A 19542-nucleotide genomic window follows, 5' to 3' on the forward strand; every position below is an offset into this window, starting at 1 on the left:
AATAACACCTGCATATGATCATGTGATCACTTAAAGGATGAAAATCACACGTTACCTATCAAGTTTTGGATTTGAAAATAAGTGAAATTTTCTGGCGCCCACTACGATCCGTCCCACCCGCCCAACCAAGCTCCAGTATCCTTTATATTTTAAGATAGATGTACAAGAAATTTAAAATATCCACTTGTCAACCACTTACTAAATACAATTATGTGATCTGATAGGTTGACCTTTATTAACATTAAAATACTGTGAACATTCCTACTAGGGCTGGTGATATGGACCAAAACACATATCTCATTATATGTTCTCTAAATGGTGAAATATGATATAAATCTAGATAATTTTATCAAATAAAGTCTAATCAGAAAGAAAATTCTGGGTTAAATTTGCTGATGCAAAATGCTACACAGTGACATTTATTAACAAACAGATGATCAATATGTGACACTCATTAATCATCTAACTGAGCTTTACATGTTGTTCTGAGAAGTAAAAGCAGCGACTCCTAAAACTAGTATTTTGATACATAATGTAATATATATATATATATATATGAAATATAGTTTTCTATATCACCTAAATAGAAAACTCGATACATCTTGAATCTCGATATATCGTCCAGCCCTAATTCCTAAATTATAAAACAGTTTAAATAAAAACATAAATGTGTATATGAAGCACATGTGTTTATTTATTATACATACAGTTCACAAACAAGTCAACACGTTGTACATTTACTGTTCATTTCACGTTGCTTGTCTTTAAGTCAGACATTAACATTTTATTTTCATTATATATTTAATTATAATTTCTCATACTCACTCATGTGGTTCTCTGGTATTCACTAATGACTTATTAGACACATTTGTTGCAGACTTTACATCTTTGAAAACTTTTTGAAAGGAGTGTATATATTTGTCGTGTTGACTTATGTCGTTCCTTCCGCTGTGGGAGACGTTAAAATCTCAGTTATTAATCTAACAGAATATGTATCTGTGTCCCATCCTGATGGTCTTTAGGAAGATAAACACTCTGTCACATTTTACAGCGTATTTACACCAGTTCTTTGTTTTTTTCACCAGAACGTCTTCATTCATCGTCTTTTTTCTGAGTTGTTTCTGGGTTAGTTGCCGCTCAGGCTTCTCTTTTAGTGCCTGCAACACTCCCAGAGCTTCCTTTCACTCCTAAAGCCTTGTAAAGACATAAAATAGATTACATTGATTACTACCTGCCAATATAAATGTTGTTCCCATTTTAGTTGTACAAAAAAAAAAAAGAATCATAAACATATTAAAGCTGTTAGTAAAATGATATTCTATAACTAATTACATGAAAAGATCAAAAACATAAATCAAGGTTTACTTGAAATATAATGGGTAATTCAGGGAACCTTGGCTTAATGGTTTTGGATGCATTATTCTTTTAATTATGGTGTGAGTGTGTGTTTGTGTAAGTGTAAGAAATCTGTTAAATGATCTGATACATTTACTGTTTATGCTGATTTTGACTAATATATATTATGGAGCTTGTAAAAGTTCCACCAAAAACATGTTATTATTATTATTATTATTATTATTATTATTATTATTATTATTATTATTATTATTATTATTATCTCCACTACAGTTGAAAACCTTGAATCCAATGATGATGTAAACTAAATCACTCCTAACGGTACTGTATTGGTACAGACAATGACACTGATGGTGACAGAAGTGGCGACACAAGCACTTTAACCATAATCCTTGAGAACAATGATGACCTCAGCGAGGACAGTTTCAATGAAGGTCTGTGTTAAAAGTGGGAACAATTCCAGAGTGATGTCGTAATGCTGATTTGTGTACATCTAAACCAGTTTAAATCTGTAATGATACTACATTTGCCTCCGTCTCATGTGCCAGAGTACATTGTACTCAGTACCAAGGAGGGAGAGAGGGACTGTATCAAGAGTCTGCCCTGTATCAAGCCTGCTCAGTGGTAAGAACTGAACAGAATTGTGTCCTAGGCAATGGATGAGCTGTGTTGCATTTATATCTGTATCTATACCAGAAACAAATCTGTGTCTGCAGGTGACAGATAGAACACATTTTTGTGGAGGTACATCTTTTAAATTGACACATGCCTTGAGATGCGTTTAAAGTCCCTGGGAAACCCAGAAATGTCATTAGTAAAATATCCCCAGACAACCCAGAGACCACATGAAAACAAAACAGGACATGTTTAAAACCAGACGTATGGTCACCATACATGTCATCATTAGTAAAATGTAAAATGCAGTGTTATAGTTTGGTCACATGGGGGAGATTTATAAAGTTTTATTATTATGAACATATGGAATTTTGGTGTTGTTTACCATATCTACATTGAAAAAGGAACCTTGGGATGAAATATTATTGAGAAAATATTTTCCAAAAAATATCAAAATAATATTAATTCACTCAAACACATCTGTAACTTTTACACACCCAGAAACACAATATATTGACTGTAAATATGATGTCTGCAATTAAAAACTGTATATTACAATAATTAGCATATTAGCACACACTTAGCTATAATAGAGCTTTTCATCTGTAAACCCTTCTTAGAAACCAATGATCACACAATGTGTTGCCTGTTATCTCACACTACGAGGTGACTATTGTTGGAATTGTCCCTGTATAAATAAAGTTTCATTGAATTAATATGTGACCTTTGACAAATAAACAGTGGTTGCAAATATCAAACTACTTATGTGTAACTCTATTGTAGTCCAGTCATCACATTTATAAACTATCTTAGTCATCTAGGATCTGTGCACCCTCAGAAAATCAGCTGCTCACATTATTTTGACCTGAAATCATCTGATTTTCCACCGTTTGTAATTCTTCTCCAGTCTGCATTGACTCCTCCCACCAGAGCGTCATGTTTAAGGGAAGAAGAAAATGAAAATGAATGATTTTTTATTCATTTTATTTTTGAGTTAAAAATGCAGCTATATTCTGAAAATGAAAAAACATTTCTGTTAATGGATTTTAAATTGAATTATGGTACAGATATACTTCCATAGTTTATACAGTTGACATAGCGTTCTTATTCTCTATTACAATTACTATTTCACAGTTGTTTTTGTTTGCAATGCCTTTGAATAAGTTGTTTAGTGCCTGACTTGGCTAGCTACGCCACAAGTTTTCCCTCAGTGTCCTTAGGTCTCACATGTTAGATGGACCTTGAACTGAGACATGTTTGAATACTTTACATTGTAGTGTTGCACAAATGTTTGATCATTTTGTTTTTGCCTTCTTCACGTGACAAATCACAGCACTTTATACAGCAGCATATTATGTGTTTTGTTCATTGCTGTTTGTTTTGCTTTAAAAAAAAGTCTTAAATTGTTTTAAATTTGACATAAAAAGTGTGCAGCAACCACTGTTTCTGGTGTACGGTTCATACTGTTAATAAATGTTGATGGTACTCATACTCCTGGTTGTGATTCTGATAAGATGTTTATTCTAACAACAAAAACTGGTTTTAAGGTTTTGGTTTTAGTTTTAATATAGATTTAGGTTTATTTCAAGATGAGTCAACTTGTATCAAGAAACAGCTTAATCATTTTTCACTAATACTGAGTCATTTTTCACTTAGATTAGTTGTTTTCTTCTTGTTCCGAAGCTTTCATTTGCATAAATTAAAAAAGCAAAAACAATTTTAACAGGAATTATTTGTTTATATTCAGTATATTTCACTTGTTATTGTGCTGTAGGAAGTTTGATTTCAAGTAATTTAATCTAATAATCATTCATTTCTGCTTATTTTAACCCTTTAGAATACTTGTCTTGCTAACCACGACATTAATTCTAATTAAATACAGTACATCTACACGTCTGTTATATGTTGTCACCACTAAAATGTAGTATTTTTTTATAAATCATCACCAACTAAGGTTGATCCAGGCTGATTAAAACCATCCCATCTGAGCTGAGACATGAACTGATCCATTTATTCACACATTAGTTCTTCTAATGTCTTTAAACACTTTTATTGATACACACAGACCTGGTCAGAGCAGGTTACACTCCCAGTTAGGATCATGGAAAATAAAATTTGCTCTTTAGACTTTTTTTAGACCTGTGTCCTGGGTATGATGGGTTTATGAGGTGAACAGTACTCAGCCATGTTGGGAAGTCCAGAAATCACACAGCATTTCACGCAATCATACTCACTGTGGTTCAGGCCAGAAAATACCACAGACCAAGTATTTTTAGTGTAGTCATAGCACTCAACAATTCTTTTTTGTCTTCTACAAGAGACAACAAAGATCTTCTTGTTCATCACTGCAATGTCAAAGTTCCAGTGTCTGTGGACCATTTCAGGGACATCGTACCAGGTGTTGGTCACTGGGTCATAAGCCTCAGCAGACCTCAGATCTCTGGACCCATTGCTTCCTCCAACTGCAAAAATGTGGCCCATATATGCAACGACTCCAAGTTTATAACGAGGTGTTCCCATAGGAGTGATCAGTGTCCACTGGTTGGTGTCTGGGTTGTAATACTCAGCAGTATTCAGTACTCTATTACTCTGTCCTCCACATATGTAAATCTTGTTGTTCAGTGTGGTGCAGCTGGCGTTTCTCCTCTCTTCATTCATTGATGCAATGAACGTCCACTGGTTGATGTTGGGCTGGTAGCGTTCAGCAGTTCTGTGTGAGGTAAGATTCCTGATGCCTCCCATAGCGTAGATGCATCCCTTTAGCACGGTAACACTCACACAGCGCCGTGACTCCTGCATTGGTGACATCTCCTGCCAAGTGTGTGTGACTAGGTTAAACCTCCACACTCTGTTAGAGGGGTTTTTCCAACTTAAACCACCACCCACAATGTAGAGGCATCTACCAAGGAAGACAGTGCTGTAGAGGAATAAGTGAGTCATGGGATTCTCCAGACTAGGATGAGTGTGAACTATGATCCAGCTGTTAGTTCTGTAGTCAAAGGCCTCTATGGTCTTAGAATATACTCTAAACATTAGTAAGACGGCGTTTGGCAAACGACGGCAAAACAAGGTGTTGTTGATCCCAGACTCAGAGCAGAGTAACGAAGGTTGAGACATGACTTTAAGGGTATCAGAGACCAAGAGGTGGGACTCAGGGTTTGTTTTTACCACATCATTGTTAAGCACATTGTCTCTGATGTAACTTTTGTCCATCAGCCCCAGTCGTACCTTTGGTAACAGAGTAGAAATGGCTCCCTGTCGTTCCTCAGGCATGTGGTTTATCCACCTTAAAACACTTTGATAAACTGTGATCTCCTGGGTCACAGTAAGGTCATCCTGACTCAGGATATCAGCCAGCTCCTGCACCTCAAGCTGCAAAAACTCTTCACAGAGTGAAACCTCCTCAAAATTCTCACAGATAAAGTGAAAGGCCTCATTCTTCAGTTGAAACAAAATGGGAAAATAACAGGCATTTGTAAACTGCCACAGCCCAATGCAGTTTTTTGGGCAGAGACGATCCTTCAGAAATTCAAAGCATGGTTGTTCCAGACTCTTTACATTGAACGGATGCACTTCCATCATTAGATCAAAAATATAACTGTTGTCAGAGTGACAGATATAAAGTAAAGTCACTGAGTCCAAGGAGTTTGTAGGTTATAGTGTCTCTCTCAGAACATTCTCTCTCATTAAAGAACACTCAATCTGCTGCTGAGTCCTTTGATGTGTGATCAGCTCCTGATGATGTCATCAGCAGAGTGTGTGATGATGTCACAATGAAATTCACACTGACATTCCTTTTGCTGGCTCCTGATTGGTGGATGGTGTTCTTTTTTTTGTCCAGTAGCCAAATAGGGTGTGTTTCAGCTCTGCATCCTCACTTGAACTTCAGGAAATGCTAATATTCTAGTTTATTATTAGTTTACACTGAGCCTACAGTTTGAAGCATGCAGACAGTTGAGATCAGATGTCTGCTGTAATGTTTTTTCTTGTTTGAACTGGGTGTGTTAATTAAAATGATCATGTGTAGGGTTTCCTTTGGTCATTCATTTCAACACAATTTTGCATTGTACGGTACAATGAATGTACCCGTCTCTAAAAAGGACTTGGAGATAATACTCCTGTTTGACTTTTTACACCTTCATTTTAACAAACTACCAAACTGTGCAACATACGGGGAACCAAACAATTAAATGTTAACCTTGTAACGACTCATTTGGTCTCAGAGTCAAGTAGGAGTAACATGACCAGTTAGAATGGTGTAAAAACCAAACAACGTAGTTATTAATTTACCAAATGGAGCAATAAACCAAATTAGTGGAAACAATGACAATACTTTGTAGGGAAAAAAAAACAACTAAAAATTACACCTAGAAACTCAACGAAGAAATGTAGAAGTTGCAAAGTACTACACAAACGGTCAAACAGAAACACACTGCAAAGGAAATTGGATTAAAATGAAAAGCTCTAACAATCAAAGGGGAGTTGGTTATGATCAGAGCAGTTAGTGTTACTGGAACCTCAGTGGAAACTGGTTCACGTCCTCACTGAACCACTGAACCACTGACACACTGCAGTCAGTTAACAATAATCAGCACAAACATTAGGTTCGGGCGGTCTCTCTTTTTTCCTCCAAGCTCGGGTCCTCTACCAGAGGCCTGGGAGCTTGAGGGTTCTGCGCAGTATCTTTGCTGTTCCTAGAACTGCACTTTTCTGGACCGAGATGTCTGATGTATTTCCTGGGATCTGCTGGAGCCACTCCTCCAGTTTGGGGGTCACTGCCCCGAGTGCCCCAATGACCACGGGCACCACTGATGCCTTCACCCTCCAGGTTTTCTCCAACTCTTCTCTGAGCCCCTGGTATTTCTCTAGTTTCTCGTGTTCCTTTTTCCTGATGTTGAAGTCGCTTGGTATTGCTATGTCGACCACAACGGCTTTCCTCTGCTCTTTGTCCACCACCTCAATGTCTGGTTGGTTCTCCATTACCATTCTGTCCGTCTGTATCTGGAAGTCCCACAGGATCTTAGCTCGGTCATTCTCTACCACCTTTGGAGGTGTTTCCCACTTTGACCTTGGGGTTTCCAGCCCATACTCTGCACAGATGTTCCTGTACACTATACACAGATGTTCCTGTACACTATACACAGTGTCCTATTGTCTGAGACATTCACTCATATATATATATATATATATATATTAGGGATGCGCAACGTCACTGGCCCTGTGGATGAGTTTGTTGGCATCTGCGACCCTCAGTCTGCTCCCCCAGCAAACAACAGCGTAGAGGATCACACTCGCCACCACTGACTCATAAAACATCCTCAGCATTTTCCTGCAGATGTTGAAGGACCTCAGCCATCTCAGAAAATAGAGGCGGCTTTGGTCCTTCCTGTAGAGGGAGTCAGTGTTCCTCCCCCAGTCCAGTTTATTGTCAATCACCACAAAGACACATTGAAATATAAGAAAATACCATCAATATGGCAGCTCAGACTGAGTTGGTAAGGCTCGGACCCTTTCTTAAAAAAGTAAGTCTTGAAGTGCTTTTCAGAAGAATCTACAGAGAGGAAGGAGAGAGGAAGCCCACTGCTCCTCCATGGTGGGTTACAGTGCTGGCCCTAACCTCTCTGGTGCCCTAGGCCAGATTTTCTTATAGTGCCCCCTTATATGCATTTTCTTTATTCCAAGTAATTGATTTTTACATTATTGTTATATTATTATTATCAGGATCATTTCTAACACTTGCATAGTGGTCTTCAATATATCCACAAAGAGGCTTTATAGAAGGAGAAAACATGAGCAAAATTACTTTTTTGACATTTTATTTAATTTTGATGAAAGGGTTTCACATACACATATAAGAACACAGACAAGTAAATAAAAGCCAATTTAAATATCTTAGTGACAGGTTAAAAATAAATAAATAAATAAATACATAAATAAATAAATAAATAAATAAATAAATAAATAAATAAATAAATAAATATTAATATTATTAGAGTAAGGCTTTGCACAAAAACAAGATACAAATAAATGATAGATAGATAGTGGTGGGTTGGCTCATCAAGTATTCTTTTTAATCTAAATACTTATGACTAAAATATTTTACTATTTTGTGAAAAGATGCAAAACGTCCAAATTTAACATAACATTACTGAAATTGTAGAAATGAACACACATTAATTTAAAGAACTGCAGTTCACAGAGGTATTGAACAAAGAAACTATTTATTAAAATAGTGTCTTTTTGATGGTGATTATTTAACAGTTTGAACCAACACAAGCTAAAAAAGCTCCATCCATTCTATGGGAGAATTTTGTCTCAAAAATATCCACAAATATATCCACAATTTTCACATGTTTTATCATGTATGTGTAACCGGTTCTAAACAAATTTTGTGAAAATTTAAACTAAAGGTCTGGAATCACCACTTTCATTAAATGATGTCCTGGTTCGGGGTAAAGACAAATAATAAAAATAAAAAAAATAAACAAATGAGTCTTTGGCTGTAGAAAATGAAAGACTTCACACAGAGAATAATGCACAGACACAAACTGCTTAGGTTGTTATACCAAAATTATTATTTTAACAATTTTCACAGGTTTTTGCATTAACAATACCACAATTTATTCCCCAAAACAAAAAAATAAAATAAAAACTGGCCAAAAATAAAAAATACGCTGTAGCTTTAGTCCCTTTTTGTTGTGCACAACTTTAACTCAGTCCAAAAAAAATGTTGAAAATAAATCCGTTTTAGGAGTGGGTTTCTGAGTCACATGTGTTGGAAAGATCTTACTGGTGTAGGAGACATGAAATCCAAGTCCTACTGAAGCGCTGAGAATCTGAAACGATTGTCAACTCCACAGCCACAGGTCCTCGTGTTGGTAGAATTCAGCACAGAGCGGACAGACGGCTCCTCCTTCACACTGAGACTCCTCCCACAGTCCAGGCTATCATGACAAGTACACAGTATCAGACACTGTGAAGTCCAAACCATCCAAAAAAGAATTAAAAATATTTACTTTCTTATTTTCTTTCTTTTAAAGAAAAACATTTTCTTTTGCTGGGCTGTCTAGTTGCGTGGGGCAGGGCCTTAAAAGGGCGGAGCACCATCAGGTGGGGTTGGATCAGCTGCGTAATGGGCAGAGGACATCACCTCAGAGCAGCAGGGCGCACAGCGCGAGCAGAGCCATCCAGCTGACATTAGAGTGCAGTGTATGAGAGAGGAGCAGAGACGGTATGTTAATCATTGGGTAATGTACGTTAAGGATAAAATACTCTGGGTAGGCGTGAGTTTGACAGACAGGTCAGTGCGTGTTTGACAGGCAGGCGTGTGCAATGCACTAACTGTGCAGCAGATGGAATGGTCTGATCAGTGAGACGTCATCCTTTCTTAGTAGAATATTTGATTTGAGTAGTGTTTAAGTTAATAAAAGAACTATTTGGTTAAATAACTAAAGTAAAATGATCAAAAGTAAGTCTTTAGTTAAAGATAAAGAAAAAGTTCCAGGTGATGTCATAAATTGAAAATTATAATGGTTGGTTTAAAGTGATGGATATTAATACTTAACACTTAGTAAAATATGTGTTTACAATTTAATTAATAAATTACCAATGAATAAGTAAGTAAATACATTAAATAAATAAATAAATGCAATTTGAGGAAAATGTAATTGAGATTACAAGTATTTCCAAGTTTAAATACATTTCAAACTAAGGATTTATAATAACTATTTATAAATTAAGTACATTTTAGGTTTGATTTTTAGTTGTGTATTGGTTTATTAGGTGAGTATAATTTGAGCATACTGTTTAATATTACAAAAGCATTTAGTTTAAATCAGGAAAATGGATCAAGTTAACTAAAAATAACAGTAAATTTAGATTATTTCATTTAAATGCAGATATAAAATCCCAGCATGAGAAAATTGTTAATTATGCTTTGATTCTAACTTTCCCTCTTCTTCCTTTGTCCAGGTTAACAACCTGTTTGACCTGCTGAACCAATGGACAGTTAAAATAAACTCTCAACCAAGCACAGAGTTGTTCTCAGCGTCCTCTGTCTTCCTCTCTGGTCCTTCAAGTTGGGCCGTGGTGTTACAAACACATACAAACTGGACAGACATCACGTCAAAAATCCCATGTTTTGATCTTTTTCTTCCCTTAGTGTTAAAGAGAGCTGACTATCACTCAACCTCCCTCCACAGTGCACATGGAAAACACGGTAACCACACAGTCACACTGCCACCTAGCGGATTTTACCCTCAAGTGTCTGTCAACTGCTGTAAAGTGTCATAAAATAAATAATTAGAATCCTAAAAATTGACACAAACATATAAATAAAATAAGGACATAGCCCCACCACATTTGTCTACTTACACATTGACATAGAAAGCTTATACTTTGTTAATGATTTACTGAAAACTTAAATATGTATTTATAAATGCTGAATACTTAACACATCAAATAACAGTAACTTTTATGTGGTTACAGCTGTGTGTATTTATCATTAAGTATTATGTGTAAATCTTCAATTGTGCTTGTGAATTGTGTAAAGTAAAATAGACAGCTGTTGCCATGTAACCAATGTTTTTGTTAAGCTAGTATTTTATCTGTTTCTGTTTAGCACTAGCTGCTAACATGTCTTAGCATAGTCGCTCTGCTAACTTGTTTGATAAAACATGACAATTCATTAATCCATGATAGTCAAACACTGACTTACCTCTGGCTTTTCCACATTTTCCTCCTCTTCTTTCTGTGTTTTTCTTCCCTGGACACCAGATCATTAGTTTGGTTGTTTAGACATGACGTCACTGCTGCAGCAGTAAACAGTAAACATCTGGTCCAGCTGCCCTGGGTCACGCTTCAGACAACTGTCAATCAATTTGGGAGTAAAACTATTTTATTTATTTTAATCAAACTAGACTAACTAAATATTAATAATACTATCAAGTTAAGTATACTAATATCAGCGCTTTGATTGTGTAATTCATCATTTTATTTTTGCCACCCCCTAGCATTTAGCTATACTGCCTATGCCACGGGCCGGCCCTGGTGGGTTAAATCACGGTTTTTTCAACACTAGGGTAGTGACCCCATATATATATATATATATATATATACACATTTTTAAATAAATTAAAACATGTTATAATAATATTAATTTAAAAAATAATTCAGACCTTGGCAGCCCACTGCCCCTCCGGAAAATCAAATAGAGTCACCTGAAATGTCTTGTGATAATGAAAATTAAAAAAAAAAAAAAAACTGATTAAAATTATACTTTTACTTTCTAAAAATACATATTTAAAAAAAATAAATAAAATTAATTAATTAAAAAAGTAATTTTTCAATAATTAAAAAAATAAATTAATTATTTTTTTTTTTTTTTTTTTTAATCTATTTTGCACAGAAAGTCTTACGTTTACAGTTCTTTTATTCTGAAACTGCTTGGTTGTTATGTCATTTCCTTTCTGAGTGCATCCATTCTCAGTACTAACACTACATTCTAAGGGATGAGGGCTCTCTGTGTGTGTGACTAAGTTAAAGTAAGTTTTATTGTTTATTAAGACTCTAATATTATCATCTGACTTGTTTAGACATTGTTTACTCCCACTTTATTTGCTTTCCTGTATCTTATGTACATGTTAGAATATTTTCTGGGTGTATTTTAGGTCTTTATAGGTCACGTGACTGTGTTATAAGTTGTGGTAAACTGTGAAATGTGTAGCTAACTTTATTCAGCTTTGTAAACTGTATTCCTGTGTGTTATATTGAGATTTACACATCTTTTATTTGTACTGCTAGATTTCATTTAGCTTCTGCATCACGTCAGACACACCTAGATGTAATTAATACTCTCTGCTCATGCGCACTTCAGGTGATTGGTCCATGTGGTGCAGTCGCGCCTGCCTCCACTAGAGGGAGACAAAAACCACTGAATCATCTAGAATCCTTTCATTATCTATTAACCCTTTACATACCTGCACATTGGCTGTTTTGCTGTTTATTTGGGTTTTTTGACTGAGTTATTATATTTTGATGGTTTGATTCAATGTTTATACATCTGTACAACATTAATGGTGTTGTTAATATTATTATTTGTACATGATTGGTGATATTAATCATATTATTTGTACATTATTAATGTCATCTTATTATTTGTGTCCTTTAAAGAACCAAACACATACCCATAATTATTTGTACCCTCACCATCATCCCTGCCTGTAAACCAACTTCAATAATAAATACACTGGTAACATTTTCTCCGTGCCCTTCTCTCTGACCAGTATTATCCCCTTCAGAGTGTCCCACTCTATCACAATCTCAGAAACTGTACTCTCTACTTTCACTTTGTCAAATATAAATCTATATAAAATACAGTATATAAATATCTGAGCCTGCACTTATTGTTACTTTGTGCACTGATACTGGATACTCTGTATCTGTAAAACAAACATGATCAAAACACTAATTTTAGAGAAAAAAGTCTCTATAAATGTGTGATATAAAATGTGAACCAGTCACTGATCTGTCAGTTCATTGATGTGACTTTATTTTATGACTGTGTAGTTGGTTAATCATGACCTTGTAACTTTTACAACTTAAACTACCTCTTTTTTTCACTTTAGAATGACATTGCAGGATTTGATCCATAGTGACGCTCTGGTCCCTTTAACTGCCTGCAGCCCATGAAGGTGAAGATCCTAAAGGTAAAGGCCCAGACAGCAAAATATGTTTATTGTTGAATTATGGTCAAAAAGGTTGATTTTTGGTTAAGGTCGACAATTGATGGTGGATCAACCATCAAACAATCATCAAATTCTAGCCAATTTACCAATGTTGAAAAGATGTCATTGAATCAATATTGTTTTGTGGTTGAATTTTTATGATTGAAATGCCAACGTCTAATCAATGTTGAATCAATGTATGCTGTTTGTCTCTGTAGTTTCACACACACACACACACACACACACACACACACACACACACACACACACACACACACACACACACACACACACACACACACATGCATTCTGGGTAAATTATGAATTAGAAAAGTAGTTTTTTTAATGAGTAAACCAATAGGACAGTCAGTGAGCGTGTGAGCTGATGGTCTCCTTTAATGCTCCTCCCCCTGTAATCATGTGACATTATCACCATAGCAACAGGCTTCACTTGTCGTATGTGTTCATGGGTCAAGGTTGATCCAGGTGAGACTTTATGAAATTCAACAACTGCCTCTCAGTTCAACAGTTTGACCTGTGCATATGAATGTATTTAGCATGGCCACCACTTAAACACTTCTGGGGCTAAAGTAACAGTGGATAGGAAAGGAGGTACACTGTAAAAAATAAAGTACATTTACAGGAAATGTTCTGTAATTTTGCACAGATTTTTCCAGTTTTTCATTAAAACAATGAAATGCTAGTAGATTTACAGACATTTTCAGTGATTTTAAGTTTTCTGTTTAAAATTACAGTTAATTAACCATAATGTAAGATTACATTAATATTATGTTTTTAATGACATTTTAACTGTAATTTTACATACAATTTTCTGTATTTTTTACAGGTTTATGACCATTTTCCATAATACAATGTAATAAATGTAACTTAACAGTAACCAGAAGTCATTTAAATATTTACCTTTAGAATTACAAGTATCTAACATATGATATTACTATATTAATATGTTTTTAAAGGTAATTCAACATATTTCTTTCATATTCAAATTTTACATAAAATCTGATGTAATTTTACAGATCTTTCCTAATAATGATAATGAAGAAATACATGTAAAATTCCAGAAATGTTTTAATCCAAGGTGAGTACCCTCTGAAACACAACACACAGACAATGGGGATAATCAAACTGTGATTGTAAAACAGAAACAAAATAAATATATTTACTGTCCTCAATATAGATGTAATTGTTTTAGCAAAAGTGTGAAATGGTAGAAGTTCTAACATCCATTTTTCCTCACACCAGCCTCACGGTAGATAGTCAGTCACCAGATTATCTGGATACTATTTGGACTGTAACACTGTTAAGATCACCTACACCATAAAACAATGAACTTTAAACGTGAGCAGCTTTATACGAGCTAAAACATCCACCATTTGGCTGGTCCTGAGCTCTACGTCTGGTGTCAGCAGTGAAAGTGTGGAGATGTTATCTCTGTGTGGCTACCGTTAGCTGGAGGTTAGCTGTGGGCTACATGGTGCTGTGGTGTGATGGACGTCTGATGGTGGCTCAGAGTGGGAGTTGTTGTGGTAGAATGTTCTCCTGTGCATCAGGACTTAAGGCCTGTCTGAGGGAATGGGTGAGGAAGCTCCATGACTTATTTACCTGTGATGTACCATGGTGATAATTGATAGACAGAAAGACATCATTCCATTATGTTACATGTAACGTAATATGCAATATTACCTTAAGTTGTTTAGATTTAAACTGACTTGTAGAATACCTCTACTTTATTTTCTTCATCAGCACTTTAAACATATTTTATTTTTATTCATAATTGTAGTTTTAAATGATAAATGTCTTTTAAATCCTCTTTTTGTGTATTTCTATAAACATAACTTTGTTTGACTGGTGCTCAGGGAGTATGGAGGACCAAACCTGCCTAACGTATAAATAAATAAATGTATTAATAAATATTGGAATAAATAAATAAAAGAATGAATATATAAATAAAGAGATGATTAAATGCATAAATAAATTAATAAAAATTGGTAAATAAATCTGACATAAACAAATACATTTTATTTATTTCAACATTTATTTATTTTAACTTTTATTTATTTCTACTTTTATTTATTTATTCATGTATTTATTTCTACTTTTATTTATTTCAACATTTATTTTTTTAACTTTTATTTATTTCTACTTTTATTTATGTATACATTATTTTTTCAACATGTATTTATTTCAACATTTATTCATTTCAACATTTATTCATTTCCACATTTATTTATTTCCACATTTCTGTGTCCGTATGCTAATGAGGTAGGAGGGACTAACCTCAGTCTCATTCAGGATTGGTCAACTGAGCGATCCAATCAGATCCACTTCCTGTTGCAGCAGATGGGCGTGGCTTAGATGAAGAAGTGAAGATGGCTGATTTCAGAGTTTTAGTGAATGACTTACGAGCTTTAGCTGATGAAGTTGAAAACAATTCACCAAATGACGACCTTCACTTTTATCTGGATAGTTTTATTAACAGCTTAGCTCAGCTAAACTCTGATATGGATTTAGAAGTTGACCCAGCAGTGTTTGATGGTCTGGAAGAAATTTCCCACCAGTTGTGCATCTTCTCAGAGACTGAAGAAACAACCTTCAGATGCCCCTCCTACTTTTTACCCCCATATGATTGAGGCTCACCTCCATTCAGAGAACACTGCTCTGGACATCACAGAGATGTTCAGTGTGAGTGAGAGAACAATTAGTGTGAGGATGGTACATTATGAGATAAGGTCATTTTAACCTACTTCTGTCAACATCTGTTTTGTAACTCTTGCTTGTTTGAAAGTAGCAACAGTAGAACTATATTTGTGTGTAAATATTACTCATGTTAATGTGTATTAATAGTAGGCTAGGCTAACGTTGCATTGCTATTCCATTTCAATACTTATATTATGAAGCTATAGACTGGTCATATTATATGGCATATGTTCAGGTTCTAATGTCATGTAGACTACACAACAATTAGGCTACATTAAAACAATCTGCTCTGTTTTAACAGCACATCAGCCCTTGTCCTTAATATCAGCTAATGTATAAAGTCATCTAGTATTGTTTTGTCCTTGTTATCTCTAGCATCTGTCCAGGTTAGCAGTAGTTTTAATTTAGAGTTCAGTAAAACTTACTTTGTCAAAACAAGCACAGTTGTAGCTATAGTGTGCTAATATATGTACATGTTTGATCATTAAAAATAGGCTACATTATTATTAGTCTATGAGTTTTTATTACATACAATGGTTTGATCATTTCACAGACAGTTTTCATTTAATGTCTATTGTGACCTTTCTCATTGTTTTGGATAAACCATGATTTATTCACTACATTGTAAGACAATGATTTGGATGAAAGTATAACCTACATTCTGCAGCTCCATCACAACTGTGGATACAAAATGATGGTTGGACACCTGAATACACAAGGCATACACATACAAAGTAAGTATTATTAGTATTTAACCTAAATTGTTCTGGGATTATTCATCAATAAATTGGTATTTGTCCTACTTGCTGATTTATTAAGATGTCAAAAAGAAGCTTCTTTACTGACAGTCATTCTAGATTTTTGGCTATTTGTGAATTTTCTTCCAGGTTTGGGAATAATTAACAGTTTAGATATTCTTTATCTGTGTTTATTGTATACATATTCATACCTTGTCCTTTCTGACTCATACACTAACATTTACAACACATGAAAGCAGGTTTATGGTCCTTGATTAATATCTGGTCAGTATGGGGTTTGAACCCATGACCTTGGCGTTATTAGCACCACGCTCTGACCAGCTGAGCTAACTGGCCTATGAAGCTGCAAAAATGTGTAAAAATATGGTTGAGTTAAAACAATTACACTTCCAAACACCTAGAAAGTTGGCAGGTAAAAATTATTGTTATTTGGTCAAAAATCCATAATCATCTTTGAGCATATTGTAATCCAAAGTGTTCTGAGTAGACAGTGAATCTTTTCTCCTTCTCCAGGCTCTGAAAATGAAGTTTATCAATACAGAATGGATATCAGCCAATCAGAGGTCTTTCTACCAATGGGACCATCCAATGAGCTGTTTTAAGCATTACTATTGGCTGCTTGAGCTGCTCATTAAAAGTCAGTGTGTTCTTGATCTGAGAGTAGAGAAAGTCTCGTGACTTTATATTCCAGCAGAAATCTCTAAGGTGACTTTTGTCAAATCAAGAGGAAAAATGAAGACTGAGGTGGAGAAGCAACAGAATAAAGGCACAAACATGTTCATGAGGAACAGAGTCACAGAGGTTCCTCTGACTCTGTGTGTGTGGTGGACTTCACTTGATCTGCTTTCAGTCCGTGCACAGTCTGCCCTGAGTCAGACAGAGAGTGATAACAAACGAGATAAATAGCTTGTAAAACTAAGAGAAACATTATCTAAGGTGGAGACAGAGAACAGACACATTTCATCTGCAGTGTGGAGTGTGTCTGCTCTGATCAGCTGCTTGTGTGTGAGGATCAGCTGTGGCTCTGAGCCTCTTACTGTCCTCACAGCAGTGAGTGATACATGCTTTTATGTCTCTAAAACATCAGAAAACTCTCCAATAACACAAGATAAAGTCTCTACATTTGTTTCTAGTCTCTATGGAGAAATCTTTGCCCAGAAACTAAAAGGTTTATGTGTGACTCACTAAAAATAAACAATATTAATACTTTTGAATGATAATCTTTGTAAAATGCCTAGTCAGCTGATTGAGGCTGTGTGTGTCAGACACTTTCTGTATCCACGGACCAATCAGATCATTCATTCATTCATTATACACTTTCATTATACACTGTGGTGACGCTGACAGCCTCAGCAGGAACATACAGCAGTTGTGCTGCTATACACAAAGTGTGGGGGTCCTTTCTCACCCCTGTCACAGGAGCGTGCACGTAGCCAGGCTGAAATCACAGTTCATAGTGCAGCTGCTCTCTGACAGAGAATGTTTGGTTAGGTGAAACCCGCTAACAGAGATAAATCCAGGATATACGTATCCAGCTTTGTAGTACAGGCCCACAGAGCTGCACATCTTTAAACTACAGATGATCGCTTCATCTTCATAATAAACATCTTTAGAGGAACAAATGTTTACACAAATAATGTGTAGTAGAAGTGGTGTTTGTGTGTCTTTTTCCAACACATGTGACTTTGTGACACAGAATCAGTGTGAACGCGTCCCTGGGGCGTTTGTGTGTAAACTGTGTGTGTGTGTGTGTGTTTTCTCGCCCTGCAGCATCTGTGGCTTTAATCCTGAACTTTAATGCATTTTTAGTTTATTTTAATACACATTTTTCCACTTTCAAGACACTTACAACTCCTTTCCACCATATGTTGACCAATTATTGTCACTTTTATCCTTTTTCATTGTATTTCATGATTATTTTTGCCAATTTAACCACATACACCATTTGTCATGCCCATTATATGAAAGTTTAAACTAATTGTTCCAATATTGACACTTTGAAAACACTTTTTCTGTCCGTTTTTGTCCATTCTAATTTGCAACTTTGGTTTTTAAAATCCCATTTGACAACTTTTTCCACTATTTTTGGTCATTTTCAACCAATTTTTTTTATGATTAAAACAAGGATTTACATCTTTAAGATGACTATATACTATGGCCCAAATAATAGTAAACATCCTGCATAACAGTGAATATTATTCAGATAAATAAATACATGTGTTTATCACATAGAACGACGGATCTTCATTTTGCTGACTTCATGGATGGGGCCCCTAAATGCTCACACACACACACACACACACACACACACACACACACACACACACACACACACACACACACACACACACACACACACACACACACACGGGGGGTAATGGATTACTAGTAACAGCGTTATGTAATCTGGATACAAAAATAATGTAACTATAATCTGTTACAGTACATTTAAAAACATGTAATCAGATTACCAGTATTTTTATTAAAAATGGGGATTACTTAGTGGGATTACTTCTTCAAAGCAAACAGAATATACACCGTGCAACAGATACACAGAGTGCACACACACATTGTGACACTTCGTAGCACTTCACCATAAACGTGAAACCAATACTGCCTGCCTAGCTGTTTACCATCATGACTCAGGAGTTTTCACTGCATGAAAATTCCTGAGTCACTGTTTGCTGTGACCACACCAAATAAAACATGGAAAGGTAAATTACAAAGATGAATCCAAAGTTAACTTCTGACACAAACTCTCTACACCATAGACTGTAAACACACATCTCCACTATGCATCCTCAAGTTGCCTTCACTGACTGCCAACGCTGTAGGAATTAGGAACATCTACAACGGACACATCCAACAAACAGCAGAGCTGTTACAATATAAAGCTATTATGCTAACAGCTAACTTATATGATATTGTGCAGTAACATAACAGCTGTATATGTGTTTGTTGTGTCTATCACTGCATGATGCAGAATAACTGCATTTGTTTGTCTAGGAAATAATTTTCAACAAATTGAATTAAAGTCACTTCCTGTACATTACATGAAAGACATGCTGACACAGCAAACATAACTAATAATTAACTATGGAGCATGTTATTACGTAAAACATCTACTTTAGTGGCACTTTTTTCCTGTAATTTTTTAATTATTTTAAAACCAGAATCAGGAAAACAGAAAAACCAGAAACAGGAAAAAATAAAAACCAAATACAAAAAAATGGTGTATTTCTGATTGGTTTTAAAATCAAAATAACAATGGTAACACATTATATCATTTTGTTTGTTTGTCGTTTTTACAAAGTGCAGTTGATTCTATATCTATATCATAAAAAATCTGTGACTGCAGGTGACAGATAGAA

The 19542-nt window shown here is 35.3% G+C and overlaps 1 non-coding gene and 1 pseudogene across 1 annotated transcript; both read right to left on the bottom strand.

The window, feature by feature from the left end:
- LOC114459557 (protein canopy 4-like) overlaps positions 1-19542 on the bottom strand; it is a 58379-nt pseudogene that overhangs the window by 14048 nt on the left and 24789 nt on the right.
- trnai-aau (transfer RNA isoleucine (anticodon AAU)) lies at positions 16434-16507 on the bottom strand. The gene has a single exon. It is a non-coding gene; the product is annotated as a tRNA-Ile (tRNA).

Source organism: Gouania willdenowi, unplaced genomic scaffold, assembly GCF_900634775.1.
Source record: "Gouania willdenowi unplaced genomic scaffold, fGouWil2.1 scaffold_32_arrow_ctg1, whole genome shotgun sequence".
Lineage (NCBI taxonomy): Eukaryota > Metazoa > Chordata > Actinopteri > Blenniiformes > Gobiesocidae > Gouania > Gouania willdenowi.